The sequence below is a fragment of the Staurois parvus genome, unplaced genomic scaffold (genome assembly GCF_062004578.1).
Source record: "Staurois parvus isolate SC_StPar_1 unplaced genomic scaffold, SC_StPar_1.0 ptg000145l, whole genome shotgun sequence".
In the NCBI taxonomy this organism is placed as follows: domain Eukaryota; kingdom Metazoa; phylum Chordata; class Amphibia; order Anura; family Ranidae; genus Staurois; species Staurois parvus.
The window spans coordinates 5,675,327-5,698,600 of record NW_028317941.1 but is presented as its reverse complement, the minus strand read 5'-3'; the positions used below and the strand labels follow the sequence as shown (position 1 = coordinate 5,698,600).

At 42.7% G+C, this 23,274-nt stretch overlaps 1 protein-coding gene across 2 annotated transcripts in view; it reads right to left on the bottom strand.

Moving 5' to 3' along the window:
- RIMS3 (regulating synaptic membrane exocytosis 3) overlaps positions 1–23,274 on the bottom strand; it is a 184,017-nt gene that overhangs the window by 128,579 nt on the left and 32,164 nt on the right. Inside the window, exon 1 of one of the 2 annotated variants that reach the window (XM_089673874.1) lies at positions 10,322–10,904. The exons of the other annotated variant lie outside the window; for it this stretch is intronic. The gene's annotated coding sequence lies outside the window, so the exon portion shown is untranslated. Of the gene's footprint in view, positions 1–10,321; positions 10,905–23,274 lie in introns of those variants that run through there. 2 annotated transcript variants of the gene reach the window in all.

Sequence of the window (23,274 nt, the reverse complement as noted above, 5' to 3'; positions counted from 1 at the left end):
ATAGAACCAAAAATGCAACATTTTGCATTAAAAAAAGTCCCTGACCCTTTCCTAAAAACGCACAGGGTGAAAACACTGAGATGTGAACGTGTCCCATAGGAAATCATATTAAATAGATTGTGCTGCGTTTCTGCAGTGGAAAACACATAGGTGTGAACCTAGGGTAAGTTGTACCGTATTTTCCGGCGTATAAGACGACTTTTTACCCCTTGAAAATCTTCTCAAAAGTCGGGGGTCGTCTTATACGCCGGTAACGGCATGCTGACACTTTATAGGGGGGCGGCGTGGTGCCGCCACCGCCCCCCCTTCCCTTCCAACAGAAGGGAAACTAAGTACAGGGGTGGGCAGGGGCTGCTGTCTCTTACCTGGCTCCGGTCCCACGACGATCCGGTCAAGGAAGCGCGGCTGCTCCTTCCTTCGGTTCGTCCACTGGATGTTCGCGCGGCTGCTCGGCTCCGCCTCCTCACCGGTGATTGGCCGCCAGAACTGTAGCTCAGGAAAGGCACACAGGCGGCCAATCACCGGCGAGGAGGCGGAGCTGAGCGGCCCCCGCGAAAATCGAGTGGAGATGCAGGTAAGTGTGCCGTGCTTAGGTGCTGCTGCAACCACATATGCTGGCTGCAGCAGCACCGTACTGGAACAGGGGTCAGCAAGTTTCAGTGGGAGGAATAGTGCCCCATCGTTGGTGTCACTGATACCAATGATGGAGCATTATTCCTCCCACTGACACCAACGATGGGTCACTTTTCCTCCCCCCCACTGACACCAACGATGGGGCACTATTCCTCCCCCCCACTGACACCAACGATGGGGCACTATTTCCCCCCCCCCCACTGACACCAACGATTGGGCACTATTCCTCCCCCCCCACTGACACCAATGATGGGGCACTATTCCACCCCCCACTGACACTAATGATGGGGCACTATTCCACCCCCCACTGACACCAATGATGGGATACTATTCCCCCCCCCCACTGACACCAACGATGGGGCACTATTCCTCCCCCCCCCACTGACATCAATGATGGGATACTATTCCTCCCACTGACACCAAAGATGGGGCACTATTCCACTGACACCAATGATGGGGTGCTATTCCCCCCAATGATACTAATGATGGGGCACTATTCCTGGCACTGATACCAATGATGGGGCACTATTCCTCCCACTGACACCAATGATGGGACACTATTCCTCCCACTGATACCAATGATGGGGCACTATTCCTCTCACTGATACCAATGATGGGACACTATTCCTTCCACTGACACCAATGATGGGGCACTATTCCTGCCACTGATACTAATGATGGGGTGCTATTCCTCCCACTGACACCAATGATGGGGCGCTATTCCTGCCACTGATACTAATGATGGGGCACTATTCCTCCCACTGATACCAATGATGGGGCACTATTCCTCCCACTGATACCAATGATGGGGCACTATTCCTCCCACTGACACCAATGATGGGGCACTATTCCTCCCACTGACACCAATGATGGGGCACTATTCCTCCCACTGATACCAATGATGGGGCACTATTCCTCCCACTAATACCAATGATGGGGCACTATTCCTCCCACTGACACCAATGATGGTGTACTATTCCTCCCACTGACACCAATGATGGGGCACTATTCCTCCCACTAATACCAATGATGGGGCACTATTCCTCCCACTGACACCAATGATGGGGCACTATTCCTCCCACTGACACCAATGATGGGGCACGATTCTTCCCACTGGTGTGCACTGGAAGAAGGGTAGTCTTATACGGCGAGTATAGCCCAAACACTACATTTTAAACAGGAAAAGTAGGGGGTCGTCTTATACGCCCAGTCGTCTTATACGCCGGAAAATACGGTACTTTAGGGCTACTTTAGGGCTAAGATGCCTGTGGAAATAATCATAAGATTCTGCTGGCAGAAATCACAGTTCTTTGTGAACGGCTGTGGCTGGGAAGCCTGGGCAAATAAGTGAAAGGCTGACAGGCAGCCAGTGCTGTCTGCATGTAATCACACACTGAGCGATTACCTGCAGATAGTGAAAGATGATTGGCAATATGCAGACAGATCATTTGTCCATAGCTGTAGGTAAATCGCCTTATGTGCATTTACATACGGATAGCCACAGACAGATAGCCATAGTCAGCCTTTCATCTTTCTACTGGCTTCCAAGCCCCAACTATTCCCAAAGACCTGTGATTCCTGCTACAGGAATCTGATTTCATTTGTAATCACCCATGTAAAATAGTCTAAAGTATATATAGAGCCAAAACATTTTTCAGTTTGGGCATAGTAGGGAACAATTAAAACCCCTGTCATGTTTTCTTTCTATATGTGTATCTGTGTCTCCAATTGAAGGGATTTCTCCTTACCTCCTGTCCCACTTGTGTACAATCAGCCTTCCCATAAATGGATCGAATCTCAGTCGGTCCCTGCTGAACCAACCAGATTCGAACCATCTATGGCCGGCTTTAAACCCAGTGTGGAAATTACAGTTCCCATCTGGGGAAAAACTATAAGAAAAGAGTGGGTTTTAAATGCTGTTAAAAAAGGAAAAGTTTTTTTATGATATTTTATTTCTGACTTTAATAGATGAAGAAAGAAAATATACATAACCACTATCCATTTCCTTTAAGCAGATGTCAGATGGCAACAAATTTAATTAGAAGTGTGGGGATTACACTGTAACAGATGTGGTCTCTTTAGTTATAGTGATCTCCACTGTCCAACCACTGTGCTAGGGGATTATATGCTGAAAAAGACACTTGTGAGAAATGCTGTTATAAACTCAGTTGTCCTGTAGAACATGCTGAAAATAAACTATTTCATCAGATGTAACAAACTCAATGGAGTTCATCATCACAAATTTCTGCTAAAACATTTTAAACGTCGTTCTAGCTGCCTGACCTAGTGCTGTAAGAAGCCATCTAACATCAGTTTAATGTACTGAATTGGATTTTGGATGATGTAATAAAGTTCATATCACCCTGTATGGCTTGTGACATTGTCCATTGTCAATCAAGAGCTTTTTTTTTTCTCATAGTGATCTCATGTCTCCAATCTGTTAAATGAGAAGACCATCTGAAAATCTATCATGTAACATTTGCAGTAAGGCCTATTGACACAGGCACTGATACAGAAGTGCCTGCATTGATGGTCCACCATGGAGAAAAATAAAAGCCAGTGGGCCTGCAAGATCTGTTCTGGGCCAGATGTGTTTTGCAATGTTCAAGCTAGCCTGATGTAACAAGATATAAAACAAAAAAGCTTTAGCATAACCCTGAGCCTCTGCCTTAACATTTGAGCATTTGGGGTCAGGAGGCATTTGCCCCCAACTAGTACTAGTAAGATATGTTGGGCTGGTGGCCCAGAGATACTTCACTATTTAGACCAGTGTTTTTCAACCTTTCTTCAGTCAAGACACACTTTAAAATGTTGTGCAATGCTGAGGCATCCCATTCTAAAATGTAAAAATGTAACTAACAGTTTTATCTAACGCAGCAACATCCACACATGTGGAACATCCAATGTTAGAGGTGATTTTTTCTTCCAAAGAAAATACACCCTTGCACACTGGTACTGACAGCTTTTCTTTTCTCCCTCAGTTTCTCTCTTTCACTCAGCTAATGTGACCTCAGTGCCGACAGGGAGGGGGAAATAAGGATGCTGTGCAAGTGCCCAAGTCATCTTTATCAATCGATGACATCATTGGTTTTTATGACGTTGGTGGCTGGAAGGTTTTAATGGTGCACAATGCATACCTTTTAACTAAAAGTCAGGCTACATCCACCTGCTGACTTGTATACAGTTTTTTGGGCAATTTTGTAGGCATTTTGCCAAGGCACCCCTGAAGAAAACCTGAAGGCACCCTGGTTGAAAAAAGCTGATTTAGACATAGCTCAAAGTGGGACATGCAGTCAGTTAATTATATAGCTCAGGGTTCCTCAACCAGGGTTCCTCCAGAAGTTGCTAGGGGTTCCTTGTGTGATGAGAAATTTCTGTTTTTCAGATAAGTTCCCACTGACACCATTGATCTTTTTGCTATCTGCAAGGTGATAAATCTTCTCAATGACCACAAGAGTAAGGAGCATTCTTCCAACGGACCATCACACTAATGTATCATGAGTTGTAAATATAGTAATTTTTAGCAGGGGTTCCCTGGGATTGAAAAGCTATGTCAAGGGTTCCTCTGTGTTGAAAAGGTTGAAAAATGCTGATATAGCTAATTGCACCCTAGTCATACCTGTTATTACAGCCTCTGGCAAAGGGAAGTCTTCTAGCACCGACTTCCTTTGTGGCTCTGAGATGCCATTAGATCAAATGTTAAGAACTGAAACTGAAGCTAATGCTGCAAGATGTAAAAAAAAGTCAATAAACCATACCGTTTAGGAAAACCCACCTTTTACTGTGCCTACCAATGTGCCCTCATGGCACATTTTGCATAGTATACTTTCTGTAGCCCATAGAAATCTAACAAGGAGCTACAGGGCTGTAACTGTCCCCCCGGGCCAAAAGTTCCCAGTCTCCCCCTGGCCTAATCACACCATTTTGCATTCAAATCCAAAGGACATTTGGAAAGTGCACCATTTTCAACCTTAGTGAATGATGCAGCCTGTCACTGCACAATGATGACATATCATCTACCACTCAGCAATGCAGGCAACGTTCAAGAAAAAAATGATGATGATTTACAAATAGTAGGCAGTCAATTAAGAGGCAAATTAGTCTGTTAACTGCTACTGCTGTACTAGAATCACGGCAACTACCAGAAAGGCCAAGTTGATTTATATAATTTATATAATTGATTGGATCCATATTCGTGAGGTTTGCATTGCCCTTCTTGACAGAACTTTAGCCTCTTGTCACATGGCTCTGGGCAGTGAAACCTCCCTCTCTGAAAATTACAGAAGGTTGTATGCAGAACCGAGGGACCTGCTTCCCTGCATTTTTCAGGTGTATATTCAGGGTTCTCATATGGATTTAATTAGCCAACTGCACAGGGAGAATAGCAGGATTGAATAACACAAAAGGTCTTATTAAGGATAATTGTGCCAATAAGAGATAATATTCATATTGCTCCTAGCAACCAAACAGCTTCCATCAATCATATCTGCAGTGTGGTATTCTTACTGGTTGCTATGACCAAAATCATTTTCCTATTGGAATATTTTAAATACATACGCCTCAAAGGAGTTGATTTACTAAAGGCAATTAGGCTGTTCACTTTGCAATAGAATTTTCTTTTTGCAGGGGATTTTTACCCTTAAAGTGCTGGTAAAGGCACAGTTTGTTGTAATAATAATATTGCACATAGCGGTCCCAAACCTCCATTTCTGGAGTCCTCCGCCAGTACTCCAGACTTTTCCTCTTCTCAGTGCTCCACCATAGGAAGCTGCTTCCTATGGGGGTGCACCTGCAGGCTCGTTCCCAAGCTGGGCCTGTAGACACACACAACGAGGCAAGACCCTGCCTTGCTCATAGGATTTGATTGGCTTCTGCTGCCGACTCTGATTCCTGTAAGGAGAGAAAGCAGTGCTGCTGCAGATGGGTACAGTGCTGGATCGAGATAGGACTCAGGTGGGCAGGGATGTATTTACCACAAGGCAAACAAGGCATTTGCCTAGGGTGGCATTTTTCAGGGGGGCAGTACTGCCCCTTGGAGGAAGGGAGGGAAGAAGGGACACACGCTGCATGGGGATCTGGTGGGTTCCGAGAGATACTGTGGGTTTCATGACAGTGTATGCACAGCCCAACTCTCATTCCTGGGGATATCCGGAGCTGTGAAGTTAAATGTCTCTCTCTCTCGCCATGGGGGATGGTGGCTGGTGTATGGGGGGCAGTGGTAGTGGAAGGCTCGGGTGGAGGGCAGGAGTGTTCTTGGTCAATGTCAGGCTCTGTTTGCGCAGCGGGGGCACCAATTTTTGTGTTGCCTAGGGCAGCACAAAACCTAAATACACCACTGCAGGTGGGTTAAAGTGAAGGGGGGGGTTAGGGGGTGATACTTCCACTGGAACATTTATTACTTTATTACCTTAATGCAGGCAATGCATGATAGTAGAAAATGTTCTGCCTATAAACCCACTTTACCTTGTGAATGAGGTGAAGTTCTGCTGAATCATCCAATCAATTGAAAACAAAGATCCCTTTTTATTAAATTTTCCTCCCATGTAATTCTTTGCCAAATAAAATTTTACCACATCCACTAAGCTGGGGGAAAATTCCCTTGCAACAGCCAATTTGCCTTTAGTGAATCAAAAGGTGTACGTTTGCACAAAGTGTGCCTTTAACTTTAATTTTTTTCCCTATACTTAAACAATGAAAGGTTAATTTTAATTGATTGTGATAAAAAGCACACCATTCCTTATAGAGCTAGTTTTATTAATGACCAAAGGTATTATTTTACATACATCTTATTACCCCATGTTGCTGCTAGGATTGTTGTGTCACAATTTATACATGAAAAATTTTCATAGGTCAAAAGCAGAAGCTGTGACAGTTTATCATTTTGTCAGTACAAGTTAAATATTTATATGAATGTCTACCGGGCTTGCACATTGAAATTATCATTCTAGCAGTAATATTATCTACACAAGGAGTAATGGTAAGAGAAGTATTCCGCAATCAGTCATGGTGTCACACAAAGAGAAGAGGCTTACCACAGACATACAATCTGATCAATAAACACTGATATTTGACATTACAATAAAGATAGATTTCTCCATAAAGAGCTGGAGCGTGGTATAACATAAAATCTTGTGTTCTGTTTTTTGTTTTTTTTTCTTTTGTTTTTTTTAGTAAAGCTGATGCTGGATGTGACAGTCTGGCACCCTCGTCCTTCTCTATGTGCCATGTCATGTGATACAGGCACTGCTGCAGTTTACATATCAGTATTCAGTATGCACAGCCTATGTACTTCCTGAGCCTACCTGTCTATGGATGAAGGTGTGATCATGATACAGAACAGGTTGTTTTATATGTGTCCAGGGACTGTGATTGTTACTAATATTATGCGTGTTGTTCTGCAGCTTCTAAACAGTAACATAGATCACCTAGAAGCTTACGAGCTGCACTGCTCTTAGTTGGTTAGGGATTTTAAGCCTTTCAATAGCAGTGTTTTTACAATAAGATATACTAAATGAAACCTCTACAAATGACCAGTTGTATGATATGATGTGGTGTAAAAAAACAACAGCACAATCAGCAATATACTAATGTAAACTGCATTGTATATAATAAGATGATTTAGAAAAAAACAATAGCTTAAGAACAATGCAAGTGCAGGAGGTATGATTAATTTATCCAGCAATGTTCTAGAAATCAATAAAATTGAGCAAGTCAATGCTCTATTGATAGGAAGCTACTGTGAGACCAATTATAATGGCATCTTACAAGATGTGGGGGATTGGAAGGAGGATGAAGGTTAGGGGTCATTCATTATTAGCTATTTGATCTGGCTTCAGAGTGACCCCAGGTAGTTAGCACTGACACAGGGAGCCTTCGTTCATTTGACTTGAACCTTTTTTTTTCAGCAAAAAAAAAAAAATCTGCAGTTTAATAAAACCAGGGAAAAAAAACAGATTGCATGCAGGAAATGTGCACATATTGCATAGCACATAGCGATATAGATCTATATCAGGCCAAAATGACAATCACAATCTATCTCTGGCTGGTGATAATCACAAAAGGACAACTTAATTTAACTATTACATAGCAATACATCAATGATATGATCTTTTAGTAGCATAGGAATACAGAGAGCAGAGTTCACAATATGTCTTCCTTCTAAAAACTTTTCACAACAGTGCAGTCTCTCTTTTACCTTTCTATCTCTGGGGAAACCCAAAATTAATTTTCAGGGTTTTAGGGGAACCTAACTAAAACCAATTCCTTGGGGTTGATGGCAAAATAGCTCTTAAATTGGTGGTCAATAGAAGGAACCCAACCCTTACCATGGTGGTCATTGAGAAGAATCTAACCCCTACAGTGGTGGTCATTAGGAAGAATCTAACCCTTACAGTGGTGGTCATTAGGAAGAATCTAACCCTTACAGTGGTTGTCATTAGGAAGAGTCTACCCCTTATAATAGTAGTCATTAGAAATAATCTAACCCTTACAGTGGTGGTCATTAGGAAGAATCTAACCCTTACATATGTTGTCATTAGGAAGAGTCTACCCCTTATAATAGAAGTCATTAGAAATAATCTAACCCTTACAGTGGTGGTCATTAGGAAAACTCTAACCCTTGTAGTGATGGTCAATAAAGGAACCCAACGCTTACAGTGGTGGTCAGTAGGAAGAATCTAACCTTTGCAGCGGTGGTTATTAGGATGAATCTAAATCTTACAGTGGTGGTCATTAAAAAGAATTTAACCCTTACAGTGATGGGCATTAGGAAGAATCTAACCCTTACAATGGTGGTCATTGTAGGAATCCAACCCTTACAGTGGTGGGCATTAGAAAGATTCTAACCCTACAATGGTCATTACAGGAATTCAACCCTTACAGTGGTGGTTATTAGAAAGATTCTAACCCTTACAGTGATGGTCATTAGGAAGAATCTAACCCTACAATGGTCATTACAGGAATTCAACCTTTACAGTGGTGGTTATTAGAAAGATTCTAATCCTTACAGTGATGGTCATTAGGAAGAATCTAACCCTACAATGGTCATTACAGGAATTCAACCCTTATAGTGGTGGTCATTAGAAAGATTCTAACCCTAACAGTGATGGTCATTAGGAAGAATCTAACCCTTACAATGGTGGTCATTACAGGAATTCAACCCTTACAGTGGTGGTCATTAGGAAGAATCTAACCCTTACAGTGGTAGTCATTAAGAAACATTTTTGCCAATAAACATGTGGATGTACTGCCCTTAGAAGTGCCTTCTTGTTTTCTTCTTATTAAGATAAATTTAACTCTTACAATGATGGTCATTAGAAAGAATGTAACCCTTACAGTGGTGGTCATTAGGAAGCTTCTGGCCCTTACAGCGCTGGTCACTAAAAAGAATCCAACCTTTACAGTGGTGGTAAGAATGCTACCCTTACAGACAGCTAAAAAAAGATTACCAGTGTCATGCCACTGGATCTACCAAGTGGCACTGCCTCTGGAACTAGGCAGGAACTATCAGACAGGAGGTCAATCGGCCACAGTTTAAGGAACCCCTAGCATTCTCTAACCCCTAGAATTCCATGAAACCTGGTTGAGAATAGCTGCAATAGTGTATCTAATATGTAACATAAGCTTCAGCCTGGTAAACAAATGATGGGCTCAGCATTGAGTGCAAATACATAAAGACAGCTTCTGCTAGCAAAACATGGAGCTATCCGTGAAATGAACGACTTTATTTACGTTATAGACAGGCAGGTGGATAGAGAGATTGGAGGATGGAGATAGATAGATAGATAGATAGATAGATAGATAGATAGATAGATAGGCTAATGGAAGATAGATAGATAGATAGATAGATAGATAGATAGATAGATAGATAGATATACAGACTAATGGAAGATAGGTAGATAGATAGATAGATAGATAGATAGATAGATAGATAGATAGATAGATAGAAATACAGACTAATGGAAGATAGATAGATAGATAGATAGATAGATAGATAGATAGATAGATAGATATACAGACTAATGGAAAAGAGATAGATAGATAGATAGATAGATAGATAGATAGATAGATAGATATACAGACTAATGTAAGATAGATAGATGGATAGATAGATGGATAGATGGATGGATGGATAGATGGATAGATGGATAGATGGATAGATGGATAGATAGATAGATAGATAGATAGACTAATGGAAGAGAGATAGATAGATAGATAGATAGATAGATAGATAGATGGATGGATGGATGGATGGATGGATGGATGGATAGATAGATAGATAGATAGATAGATAGATAGATAGATAGATAGATAGATAGACTAATGGAAGAGAGATAGATAGATAGATAGATAGATAGATGGATGGATGGATGGATGGATGGATGGATGGATGGATAGATAGATAGATAGATAGATAGATAGATAGATAGATAGATAGATAGATAGATAGATAGACAGACAGACAGACTAATGTAAGATAGATAGATAGATAGATGGATGGATGGATGGATAGATAGATAGATAGATAGATAGATAGATAGATAGATAGATAGATAGATAGATAGATAGTTGGATGGATGGATGGATGGATGGATGGATGGATGGATAGCACAGGAGAGATAAGAGGCACCTCATATGGCAGGGATGAGTGAAGCAGACAGCCAAGGCATTTGACAGGCACACTTCTTACCAGCTGGCAAGCGGAGTCCTGGTGCCAGGGAGGCGTGGAGAAGAACTGACTGAAGAAAAAGGCAAAGAGATCCCCCAAGTTCGCCTGCTTCCCTCCCTTACCCCAGCGAGCAGATGTAAGGCTGCTGTGGGCATGGAAGGAGGGGTGCAGCATGGAGCAGGGCCGGTCACTGGCACCACCAGGGCAGATGCAGCAAGTGAGGGGAGAGAGACAAAGGGATGGGGAGAGGAAGAGACGGCAGCACAAGACGCTTTAATCTTGAAGGGTTTCTGGAGAGATACTGAGGGAGCGGTTGCAAGATTGGTTGCTAAAGCGTCTCCATGGCAACCGCGCTGACCCACTTCTGCGGTAGCCAAAAGCTTGGCTTGAGATGCCTCATTAACAGCTTCACTGCTAGAGCGGCCCGCAACACGGGGCAGGCGGTGCGGCACGGCGGCTGGGCATGCACGGGTTAATCGGGTGACCGGCCCCGATGTGCAGTCAGCTCCCTTGGTGCAGGTTGCGGTAGACGGTATATTACTAGGGGCTGTAAGTGGCCAAGTTCACACTGGATGGTGGTCAGTAAGCGGATTTCACAGCTAGGTGAAGGAGCAGGATGGAGCGATTCACAACACGAGTGCTGATGATTAAACTGCACCCCTATATTATGCCATGTGGGTTACAGTGACCCTTATGGTACAGCGATCACAGCTCAGAGTCTCAGACTGCCTTCTCAATGATACCATTAATGTGCACAATAATAAGTAACTATGTGACATTTTATTCTACAATCGCTAATGGTGGGAAATGTATAAATGTTTAAACAAGACAAACAAACGAGCATACACATTTTTTTGCAACCTTTGTTTCTCCATTTTCCCCAGTTCAGTGCTCTAGTATCCTTAGACATGTCCCTGTGTCCCCATCCTTGGCTCAACAGCACACTATATCTAGGAATTCTCAGTAGTGCTCTGAAAAATATCAGTGTTATCCCCAATCTCTGCTCAGCAATGCTGTGCCCCTGGAAACAGCCTTGTCCCATCTCCGACTAATCAACACATTATACCCGGAGATAACTCCATCCCATCCCCGATTGATCAACACATCGTACCCGGAGATATCTCCGTCCCATCCCCGGCTGATCAACACATCGTACCCGGAGATATCTCCGTCCCATCCCCGGCTGATCAACACATCGTACCCGGAGATATCTCCGTCCCATCCCCGACTGATCAACACATCGTACCCGGAGATATCTCCGTCCCATCCCCGACTGATCAACACATCGTACCCGGAGATATCTCCGTCCCATCCCCGACTGATCAACACATCGTACCCGGAGATATCTCCGTCCCATCCCCGGCTGATCAACACATCATACCCGGAGATATCTCCGTCCCATCCCCGACTGATCAACACATCGTACCCGGAGATATCTCCGTCCCATCCCCGGCTGATCAACACATCGTACCCGGAGATATCTCCGTCCCATCCCCGGCTGATGAACACATCGTACCCGGAGATATCTCCGTCCCATCCCCGGCTGATGAACACATCGTACCCGGAGATATCTCCGTCCCATCCCCGACTGATCAACACATCGTACCCGGAGATATCTCCATCCCATCCCCGACTGATCAACACATCGTACCCGGAGATATCTCCGTCCCATCCCCGGCTGATGAACACATCGTACCCGGAGATATCTCCGTCCCATCCCCGGCTGATGAACACATCGTACCCGGAGATATCTCCGTCCCATCCCCGGCTGATCAACACATCTTATCCGGAGATATCTCTATCCCATCCCTGGCTGATCAACACATTGTACCCAGTGATATCCCTCCCCCCATCCCTGGCTATGCAGCACATTGAGCCTGGAGATATCTCCCCCCCCCCCCATCCCTGACTAAGCATCACATTGTACCTGGAGATATCTCCCCCCGTACCCCCCCTCCCTAGCTAAGCAGCACATTGAACCTGGAGATATCACCCTCCTAATCCCTGGCTAAGCAACACATTGTACCTGGAGATATTTCATTCTATCCCCATCCGTGATTGAGCAGCACATTATACCTGGATATATCTCTGCTCCCATCCCTGGCCCAGGTATATCATCAAACCCCCCCATAACAACAACACAACTCAGCAAAATGCCCCTACAAAATAACACATCCAAACCCGACCTCTGCTCAGTACCACATGGTCCTATAAAGTGTTATTATGCCTCCATCCTTGTCTTAGCAGCAGTTTGCATTCAGAGGCATCACCTCCCCCATTACCAACTGCATAGTGTCCCTATAAAACATCATTCCCTCTCCTCCCTAAATTAGTTGTACCCTTGCAAAAATCATTGCTCCCCTTCAAATCACAACACCTGCTCTTGGAATTGTTTTTGTGTTTCCATACCTAGCTCAGTTGTACATTGAACTCCCCACAGACATTCAGTAATGTGTGTCCCAGGAAACATCCCTCTGCTTTGCATCCTTGACTTCCTCGAAATAATATTCCCTCCGAAACCCACCTTAGCCCCAGAGTGCCCCTGGGAATATCACTCTTCCCATCTCAGTAAAGCTATCCCAAGGCCTATCAAAGTCGTGTCTATTAAAGCAAAAGGTCTGGATATGAGGCTCTGGACTCTGACTATTACCATTATCCATTGATTACACCAGATTGATGGAACACAGTGGGTCTGGTCAGGAGGCTGTCCTCACTCAGGAACCTCTCAGAGCCCATGGACGGAATTCTAATGCAAAGGATGTAATTAAGGAGTCACAAGACTAGTTTTAAAATCCACTACAATTTAATGATATTTTAATTCATACAACTAGTATAAATTCATATGGGGTAAAAGAGCCAATGCATTTTGGGGGTTGGGAGCAATCCCCCTTCGTGTGTGTAAGTAGAACTGGACTCTGTGTTCACCAAGATAGAATTGTTCTTAGCATAGATTTGAAGACAAAAGAAGTTACAAGTCCAAGTCCATTGAACACAGAGTCCATTTCTACTTATGCAATTTCTGAAGCCCTGATGAAGGGGGATTACTCTGAACCTCTGGAACATGTTGGCGGTTTTACTCAATATAATCTAGCTGTGTATAATATAAAAAAAAACATCCTCATGGACTCTGAAACTAGTAGTGTGGCACTTTTATTACATCCTGCATACTAGGTTTAATAAAACCTTTCTTTACATTCAACACTCTTCCAAATTTGTTGAATGCCTTGTTCCATGCTGCCCTGAATAGTTCTTTCTGCCAATCCCTATTTCACCACTGCAAAGGGCTGGCAGCTGGAACTCAATGCCAGGGCGGAAGAAAGGGGGGGGGGGGGGTTCAGGCATCTGACACAGGACACTGCAGCACTGTATTGGGTCAGAATGACAGGAAAAAATTGGGAGTAGATTTGTCATTACTCATGATACCAAAGTGATACATTTATTGTTTTTAATGTAATACACATTTTTTAGGGATTATCCTCCAAAAATTATATAATCTAAAGGTTAACAAATGTAGTAAAAAGACAACAAATATGCAAATTTTCATCCCAAGCAGTAATAATTTGAACAAAAAAAAGCTAAAGTTAAAGTTACAAAAATATTGACATATTTTATTTAGAGATTTGCTCCATTTCACTAAAATCATATTTCTACTATGCAGCATAGTGAGGTTGTATACAAATGAAATAATGGCATTTAAAAAAAAAAAAAAACAGAACAGAACAGTACAATAAATAAACAAACAAACAAATAAATAAATATATAGATCACATATTTGCATATGGACAATAAAAGAAAATGCAAAAACTGGCAAAAAAGTTAGTTAATAAGTTAAAGCGGAGTGCCACCCAAAAGGGGAAGTTCTGCTTTAAAGATTGGTCCACCGCTCCCCATTAAGGATTGGCACCTTTGGGGAGCTGGTACCCGAATTTGGCAGGTGCCCACTCCCACTTCTTCTGCGATCGCCTACGCGATTGGAAACGGAAGTTGTCCTCCTACCCCCCCTCCCCGAAGTCTTGTGGGACACGTGACAGGTCCCAGAAGACGACGGGGCCATTCAGGAAGTGTAGCACTACTCGCGCATGCGCAGTGGGCACCTGGCTGTGAAGCCGCAAGCTGTCACAGCCGGGTGCCCATACTGAAGATGCGGGCACCTGGAATACAAGACGGCCGGTGAAACGGGGTACGGTGAAACGGCGGGGGCAACGCGGGATCGTGGGACAGGTGAGTGGCTGTTTTTTAAAAGTCAGCAGCTACAGTTTTTGTAGCTGCTGACTTTTATTTTTTTTTACAGAGAACTCCGCTTTAATTAGGGCTACTTATGCTTACATAGAGGCTTAAGACTGGGTTTATACTGATGCGGTGCGGAATTCACATCGGTTTCTGTGCGAATTCCGCATTGCATCACAATCGCACTTCGTTCATGTGAACCGCTGCGGGTGTGTATGTTAAGTTAATAACACCCCGAAATCGGTCCGCAAAACACTGTGCAATGTGCAGAATCGGATCGCATGGGTGTTAATACCCATGCAATCCGATTCTAGTGCGGACCAAAAAAAGGGTCCTGCACCTTTTTGGTGTGGATGCGGTACAATTTGAGCCACACAAATGTATGGCTTAAATCGCACCAAACAGAATTCGCATGTGATTTGCACAGGAATGCAGTGTGGTTCCTGTGCGAATCACATGCGATATGCCGCACCACATCAGTGTGAACCCAGGCTAAAAGATAAGACATTTATGAAAACAACAAAAAAAGGATTTGGTTTGCAAGTTTCCTGCAGCTGAAGGTACAGATGACAGAACAAGCTTGTGATCTGCAATAAACAAATTACAATGTTTCTGTAAGTGATCATTGTTTTCCAATAGTGTTTATTCATTTTTTCAGAAGCAATTACAAGTCAGCACAGAGAAGATATACATCCATTCCCCCTCCATCCCATACAAACTGCATCCCTTTCGGGCTGGAACCAATGTGCAAAATACAATGTTTCATAAGAAAAATAAATCTCTGTTGATGGTATCCAGTGGGGTCCCTTAGGGCCTATAGATGGAAGATGTTCAAATCCAGGGAAGGGAAAGAGGAGGAAAGCTAAAATAGAAAGGGAAGAGTGAGAATAGAGATAGGGGAAGTAAGGGAAAGAAAAAAAGGAAGAAACAAAGGACACTTGTTGAAGAAGGGTCCGACCAACAGTCGGGTGTGGGGAGCAAGACGGTTTATGGTTACCGACATCCCATGTCAAGTATCCTCCATCCTAGGATGATGCTGAACGATATTGCATCCAAGGTTCCCAGGTTTTTTCAAAATATACCATCCTGCCTTAAAGAATAGCGGTCAAATGTTGTAAGTGATCATTGTAACAAGTTCTTGCTCCACACTTGCTGGATATGCAGGAAGATGGTTAGTGTACAGCAGAACACCAGACACAATTGTGCTTATGTTAGAATCTGAATTTATTGGGGGTGAAGCATAAAGAGTGTCATAGAATTCCCTTGCACCCCCTCACCGAAATTGTTGGTGCTTGCGATAGATGCGTGTACCTGTTGGAAATAGGTACATTAATCTGTCTATGGAGGCAGCGGCACTAGAGCTGATGCTGTTGTGTTCATTCCGGACAAAACACTCTGTTCTCAGTGCAGCTCAGCATTACTGGCACACATACAGGCACATGGTTGAGGAGTTTTGAAGTGGGGTGGATGGAGCCTGATTTTACCTGAGACACTAGCTCCCCATCGGGTCCACATTTTTTTTGATTGACAATAACTAGGCATTGTGCTGGGCATGTGGAGCCTGATGGGGAACTCTGAGATTAGTTCTCCATCAGGTCCACCTCTCATGTGACTTGGCATTCCTCAAATATTGGCACTGCCAGTGTTTACAGGCCTGGTCAAAAGTTTTGAGAATTACAAAATATTAATTTTTACAAAGTCTGCTGCTTCAGTGTTTTTAGATCTTTTTGTCAGATATTACTATGGTATACCGAAGTATAAGTACAAGCATTGCATAAGTGTCAAAGGCTTTTACTGATAATGACAATAAAGTGTTCCTAAACCCACAACAGTAAAATTAGTCTGTATACACAGTAAGGCATGCTTGTTATGCTCACTGTGGAACCTAAGGGGTTAATCCTCTGCATTGTGTAAAAATACTGTTTGATCCTGACTTCTCTGATCCTCCCCCTTTTCCAGTGTCCCCCTTATCTCCTGATAAGATATAGCGCGTGGAGACACTCTGCACATGCTTAGTTTAGTGTGTATTGCTAGTGAGGTTTTTTTGTTTTTTTTTCTTGGGAGAGTGCTGATCAGCACTGTCCAGACAGAGGTCAGGGGTCCTGCATCCTCCTACAGCAGAAAGAAAACTTCTCCTACAAGCTTTAACCAGTGCTCGGGTGGACACTGATAGAAGTCACAAGACTGCTCTAACTGCTGATGAGAAAAGATATTCAGCAGTTTATATTTACTAAAATAATTGCATTTCCATGCCCTGTGTACTGGGGGAGACCATATATAGTGAATGCACAGTCCTGGGTTTAGTAACACTTTAAGTTTATGAAAAGAGTCAATATTTGCAGCGTTGACCCTTCTTTTTGCCCTGGCATGCTGTCAATCAACATCTGGTCCACACCCTGACTGATGGCAGCCCATTCTTGCATAATCAATCCTTGGAGTTTGTCAGAATTTGTGGTTGTTTTTTGGTCACCCGCCTCTTGAGGATCGACCACAAGTTCTCAATGGGATTAAGGACTGGGGAGTTTCCTGGCCATGGACACAAAACTTCAATATTTTGTTCCCCAAGCCACTTGGTTATCACTTTTGCCTTATGGCAGGGTGCTCCATCATGCTGGAAAAGACATTGTTTGTCACCAAACTGTTCTTGGATGGTTGGGAGAAGTTACTCTTTGAGGATATTTTTGTACCTTTCTTCATTCATGGCTGTGTTCTTAGGCAAAATTGTGAGTGAGCCCACTCCCTTGGCTGAGAAGCAACCCCACACATGAATGGTCTCAGGATGATTTACTGGTTGACATGACACAGGACTGATGGTAGCGCTCACCTTTTCTTCTCTGGACAAGGTTTTTTCTGGATGCCCCAAACAATCAGAAAGGGCATTCATCAGAGAAAATTAATTAACCCCAGTCATCTGGTTTGACAAGGCAGCTAATTGGTGCTCCAAACTGCATTACTTGGCTACAGACTGTCCCTTATCTGACGACTTTGCGGTCCACAGTGGTTTCTGATGCCACTTTTGGTTCTGCACTCCACGGCACTCCTGGAAGCCAATGTTCTCCAACGGTAAGTACGAAGTTCTGCCTGCAGGCCGGTCCAGGTCCAGTGAGCTGCTGCTGATGAGTCCACTTGGAGTGGGGATGTTCCTGACTCTGAAGCTTTTGATGTTTATAAGCGACATACTCATTGTTATCATGTGAATGCAATACAGATGAATTTTTAAAGTGTTTTTTTTTGTTTTGTTTTTTGTTTTGTTTTTTTAATACTGCACTTAGGGGCGCCCCCTTCTGTTCTTTCATTGGTAGTTTTAAAGGGATCTACCATCAGAAAAGTGCTGACTGAATTCCCCAGATGGGCCACAGTGCCTAAATGGTTAGCACTTCTGCCTGGCAGTACTAGGGTCATTGGTTCAAATCCCAACCATGGCACCACCTGCCTTGAGTTTGCATGTTCTCCCTGTGCCTGCGTGGGTTCCCTCTGGGTACTCCGTTTCCTCCCACACTCCAAAGACATGCTGGTAGGTTAATTAGATGTCAAAATTGGCCTTAGAATGTGTATGTATGAAAGTTAGGGACCTTAGACTGTACACCCCTTGAGGGTTAGGGAATGATGTGAATGTACAATATATATGTAAAGCGCTCCATGAATTGACAGCGCTATATAAGTAAATATATTGTAACTGTATCAGCTTACTTTTTAAGAATAATTTGTGTGCCTTATGTACTTTTTACTTACTTTGACTAGGTCAGAAATGTAGAGATTACATTAAAGTAGAACAAAACCCATCAATTAAATATTTTCCCAAGTTACATTCAAGACATGCTGTGAATGATAATTGTCACAATTGGTTGTAATCTCAATCACATGTGTAGCACCATGGCAACTGAAGATCAAACAGAGGCTAAGATGGCAACTTCCATCGCTGAAAAGAATAGGAGGGTTTAGTTCTGCTTTAAAGTGTTACTAAACCCATTGCCCTGCATTCGCTATATCTGGTCTGCCACAGTACACAGAACATGGAAATGCAATCATTTTAGTAAATATAAATTGCTAAATACCTTTTCTCATCAGCAGTATATAGCAGTCATGTGACTTCTGGTTGCATAATTCCTAACCCTCTGTCTGGACAGTGCTGATTGGCCCTGTGCTGATCACATGCACCCTCCCAAAGAAAAAAAAAACTCTCTAGCAATACACAGTAAACCGAGCATGTGCAAAGTGACTCGTAGAGCTCTGTGCTTTCAGCAGCAGGATTGGGGACAGTAGAATAAGGGGAGGATCAGAGAAGACAGGATCAAACAGTGGAAGATTAACCCCTTAGATTCCACAGTGAGCATAACAAGCATGCTTTACTGCTTCTACAGACTGATATTACCGTTGTGGGTTTAGTAACACTTTAAGTATGACAGTTGATATAATCAGATTTCAGCTTAATGAATTCACATTCAAATCATAGCCATCTGCACCTCTGGCACCCCATAACATCACATCCCCCTGCACCTTTGGCACCCTGTCACATCACAGTCCTCTACACCTCTAGTACCCCATAACATCACAGCCCCCCTGCATCTCTGGCACCCCTTCACAACACAGCCCTCTGCACCTCTGGCACCCCATACCATCACAGCCCCCTTGCATCCCTGGCACCCCATACCATCACAGCCCCCTTGCATCTCTGGCACCTCATAACATCACAGCCCCCCTGCATCTTTGGCACCTTGTCACATCACAGTCCTCTACACCTCTGGTACCCCATAACATCACAGCCTCCCTGCATCTCTGGCACCCCATAACATCACAGCCCCCCTGCATCTCTGGTACCCCATAACATCACAGCCCCCCTGCATCTCTGGCACCCCATAACATCACAGCCCCCCTGCATCTCTGGCACCTCTTCACATCACAGCCCTCTGCACCTCCGGCACCCCTGCACCTGTGTCACCATTTTACATCACAGCTCCCTGGACCTTCACATCACAGCCCCCTGCAGCTATTCCCACTCCTGCACATGACAGTCCTCTGCAGCTTTTCGCCGTACTATCACAGTCCCGCTATAAGTCACCACCATTATTAGTATAAAAGAAATTCCAGTATATATAAACCATCATTTGTAGATGCTATAACTTTCATGCAAACCAATTAATATACACTTATTGAGATTTTTTTTTACCAAAGACAAGTAGCAGAATACATTTTGGCCTAAGTTTATGGAGACATTTTAATTATTTTTTTTTGGATATGTTTTGTAGCAAAAAGTAAAAAATATTGTTTTTTTTTAATCTAAATTTTTGTTTTTTAAATTTGTGTTCTTTTTTTACCCACAGTGTATTTATCATCAAATACCACCAAAAGAAAGCTATTTGCGTGACAAAAAATATAATTTTCATTTCTGCAAAAAATGGCCTGGCCATGAAGGGGAGTAAATCTTATGGGGGTCAACTGGTAAATAGAAGATGTGCCTGAAATTCAGCTGTAACATAGCAAAAGTAAGTGACTTTTTTCTTTATGCCTGATATGTCAGGAGGCAAGTCTGAGAAAGCCATGTCTTTTTTAATTTGTAGCATCCAGATCATGCTGATCATGTTAGAACACTACCAGCATTGAGTCAGCAAATACCACTGCTTATCATTTGCTTTTTAAACCCACTGCTTGCTTACAATGAATCTTAATCTTGTATTGCTTGTAATTATTGCTCATTATCAAATACAGTTTTTCAGTTGATTTTCAATTGATCAAGACTTGATCAGCATGCAAATTTGAGTGATAGTTACAAGCAGAAATACTGCTCAATAGCTTGAATATATAAAGAGTGTGCTTAGTGCCAAAAAGAAAAAAGAAAAAATATCATGTCACAGCCACACTCAAAAGCATAAAATACAAATGCCCAATAAACAAGTAAATCTAATATTGTTGCACTGTTATTCATTAAAAATCAAATGATGTGTCAATAACATACAGTGAAACCATAAATCAATTAATAATTTTCTATAAATAAACCACCTAAATATTGCGCTATATTATTCATTAAATCAAATATAGTATCAATAAAGCACAGTGAAACCATAAATCAGTAAATAAGCGTATTGCCCTCCAGAGGATTTATCCCCTTTCCTGACCAGGCCATTTTTTGCATTACGGCGCTGTGTTATTTTAACTGACATTTGCGCCGTCATGCAACGCTGCACCCAAATGAAATTTTCGTCCTTTTTTCCCCACAAATTGAGCTTTCTTTTGGTGGTATTTATTCGCCTGTGCATTTTTTGTGCTATAAAAAAAATAGACCGACAATTTTGAGAAAAAAAACAATTGTTTTGACTTTTTGCTATTAAACATTTCCAGTAAAAAAATTTAAAAAATCAAACTTCATCATAAATTTAGACCAAAATGTATTCTGCTACATGTCTTTGCTAAAAAAAATCCCAATACGTGTAAATTAATTGGTTTAGGTGAAAGTTATAGCATTTACAAATGGCGGTGTATATACTGGGATTTTTTTTTTTCATTTTTTATTTTTACTAGTAATGGTGGTGATCAGTGACTTATAGCAGAACTGTGGGACTGTGGTGGGCATTCTGGGGGGAACTGACTTGGTGTCACTGACATCCCCAGTGACACCAATACAGTGATCAGTGCTAAAAAAAAAAGCACTGACACTGTACTAATTAATAATATTATAATTATAATACAGTGTTTATATAGCGCCAAAAAGTTTGCTCAGCGCTGTACAATATAGTGGGGGATAGTACATGAGATAATACAGTAACAAAACAATATACGAGAGGTTCGAGGGCCCTGCTCTTTCGCGTTTACAATCTAGGAGGGAGGGGATAGTGGTACAGGAGGAAGTGGCTGTGGGGGATGGAGTGGTAGGAGGAGTGGAGGAGATCGGCTGTTAGCTGAGGGTGGGGTAGGCTTCCCTGAAGAGATGGGTTTTCAGGGTGTACCTAAAGGTGAGTAGGGTAGGTGACAGTCTGATGGATTGCGGTAGTGCATTCCAGAGGATGGGGGAAGTCCTGGAGAAGTCCTGCAGTCGGGCGTGGGAGGAGGAGACCAGGGAGTAATGGCACTGGGCAGGAAGGGGTTAACATGAGGGGAGATCAAGGGGTTAACATGAGGGGAGATCAAAGGTTTACATAGTGCTGTGTCCTTGTGCTTCACTGTAATCACACTGCTTTGCATGGCTGTGCTCTGCATAGCCATCCAAAGCAGTGTGCATGAGCTGACAGGGAGGAGAACTGTTTTGTTTACAAACATTTCTCCTCCCCATTGGAGGTGCTCAGTAATCACCAGGCGCCAGCGAGTAATCACCAGCCATACCCGATGATTGGCAGCGCGAATGGCAGCGCGAGCAGGGCGTGCACACCCCCCTACCCAGAAATGCAAAATCACGTATATATATGTGATTTTGTGCACCCATGCCCCCCCTGTAACAGTATATCTGCTATAGGGCAGTCAGGAAAAAAAAAACCCACCAAACTAAAATGCAACTCATAAAGTCCATTAATAGTGTCTCTCAGTGTTCTGAATATCCAAAATGTGTTCCTAAGGATAACCATGTCCACAAAATCCTCCAGAGTTAACACAGGTGAGACATGTTGAGATGAAACGTATGTCGGGACGGGGTGGAGTTTTGTGCTGACATCACCCACGCCTGTCTGGAGCCAATGCCAGCATCAGTTTTATTCTTAAATGCATATACTGATGGATAATTTTTTTAAATTTTTATTTATATATATATTAGAATGAATTGTCAGTAATACACTATTTGGAGTCTCATCTTTTTTACCGAGCCTTAGGCTAGGTTCACACCTATGCAGTTTGCGTCTGATCCGTTTCTGCAGTGCTTCTTGCGGTGCGCTTTTGCACAAGTGTTATTGATGCATTATTACTGTGTTTTTGATGTCTTTTGCATTTTTTCTTTCAACTTGTTGCTGGGCAGAATAAAACTCATCAAAAACGCATCAAGAATGCATCAAAAACGCACTACAGGCTTTTCTGCAGCGTCTCCATTGAAGTCTATAGAACCTAAAATGCAACGTTTTTGCATTTAAAAAAGTCCCTTACCCTTTCCAAAAAAAGCACCTGGTGAAAACACAGAGACGCGAACCTGTCCCATAGGAAATCATGTTAAATGGACTACTGTGCGTTTCAGCAAAACGCAGCGGAAAATGCATAGGTGTGAACCTAGATTTACGGTGGAGCAGAAAGGGAGAGTAAGGAGTGGAATACATTGGAGATGTGTGGCATGTATCCCGTATGCTAAGAAAGCTATGAAGCAAGATCCAAGCAGCTCTACGCTATGTTAGACCAGCTATAATTTGGGGTTCAACAATCTGGTAAGAAGCAGTTTGTTTTGCAGTGGTGGGTGCACGTGTCACCTGGTTGTTAACTATAGAAACGCACGTTTTGGATATTCAGAACACTAAGAGACACTTGTCATGGACTTAAAGGGTCACATTTTAGTTTGGTGATTTATTTAAAGAAACATATTTATTGGTTTACGGTTTCACTGCACTTTATTGATAATTTGATTTTTATGAATAATATAGCGCAATATTTAGGTGATCTATTTGTAGAAACTTATTTATGGATTTATGGTTGCACTGTACTTTATTGACACATCATTTGATTTTTTATGAATAAAATAGCGCAACAATAGTCCATTTATTTATTTAGAAATACAGCGCAGCCTACTGGATTATGATGCCTGGAGCCTACACTATTAAACACCAGAATCTTCAGCCAGTCAT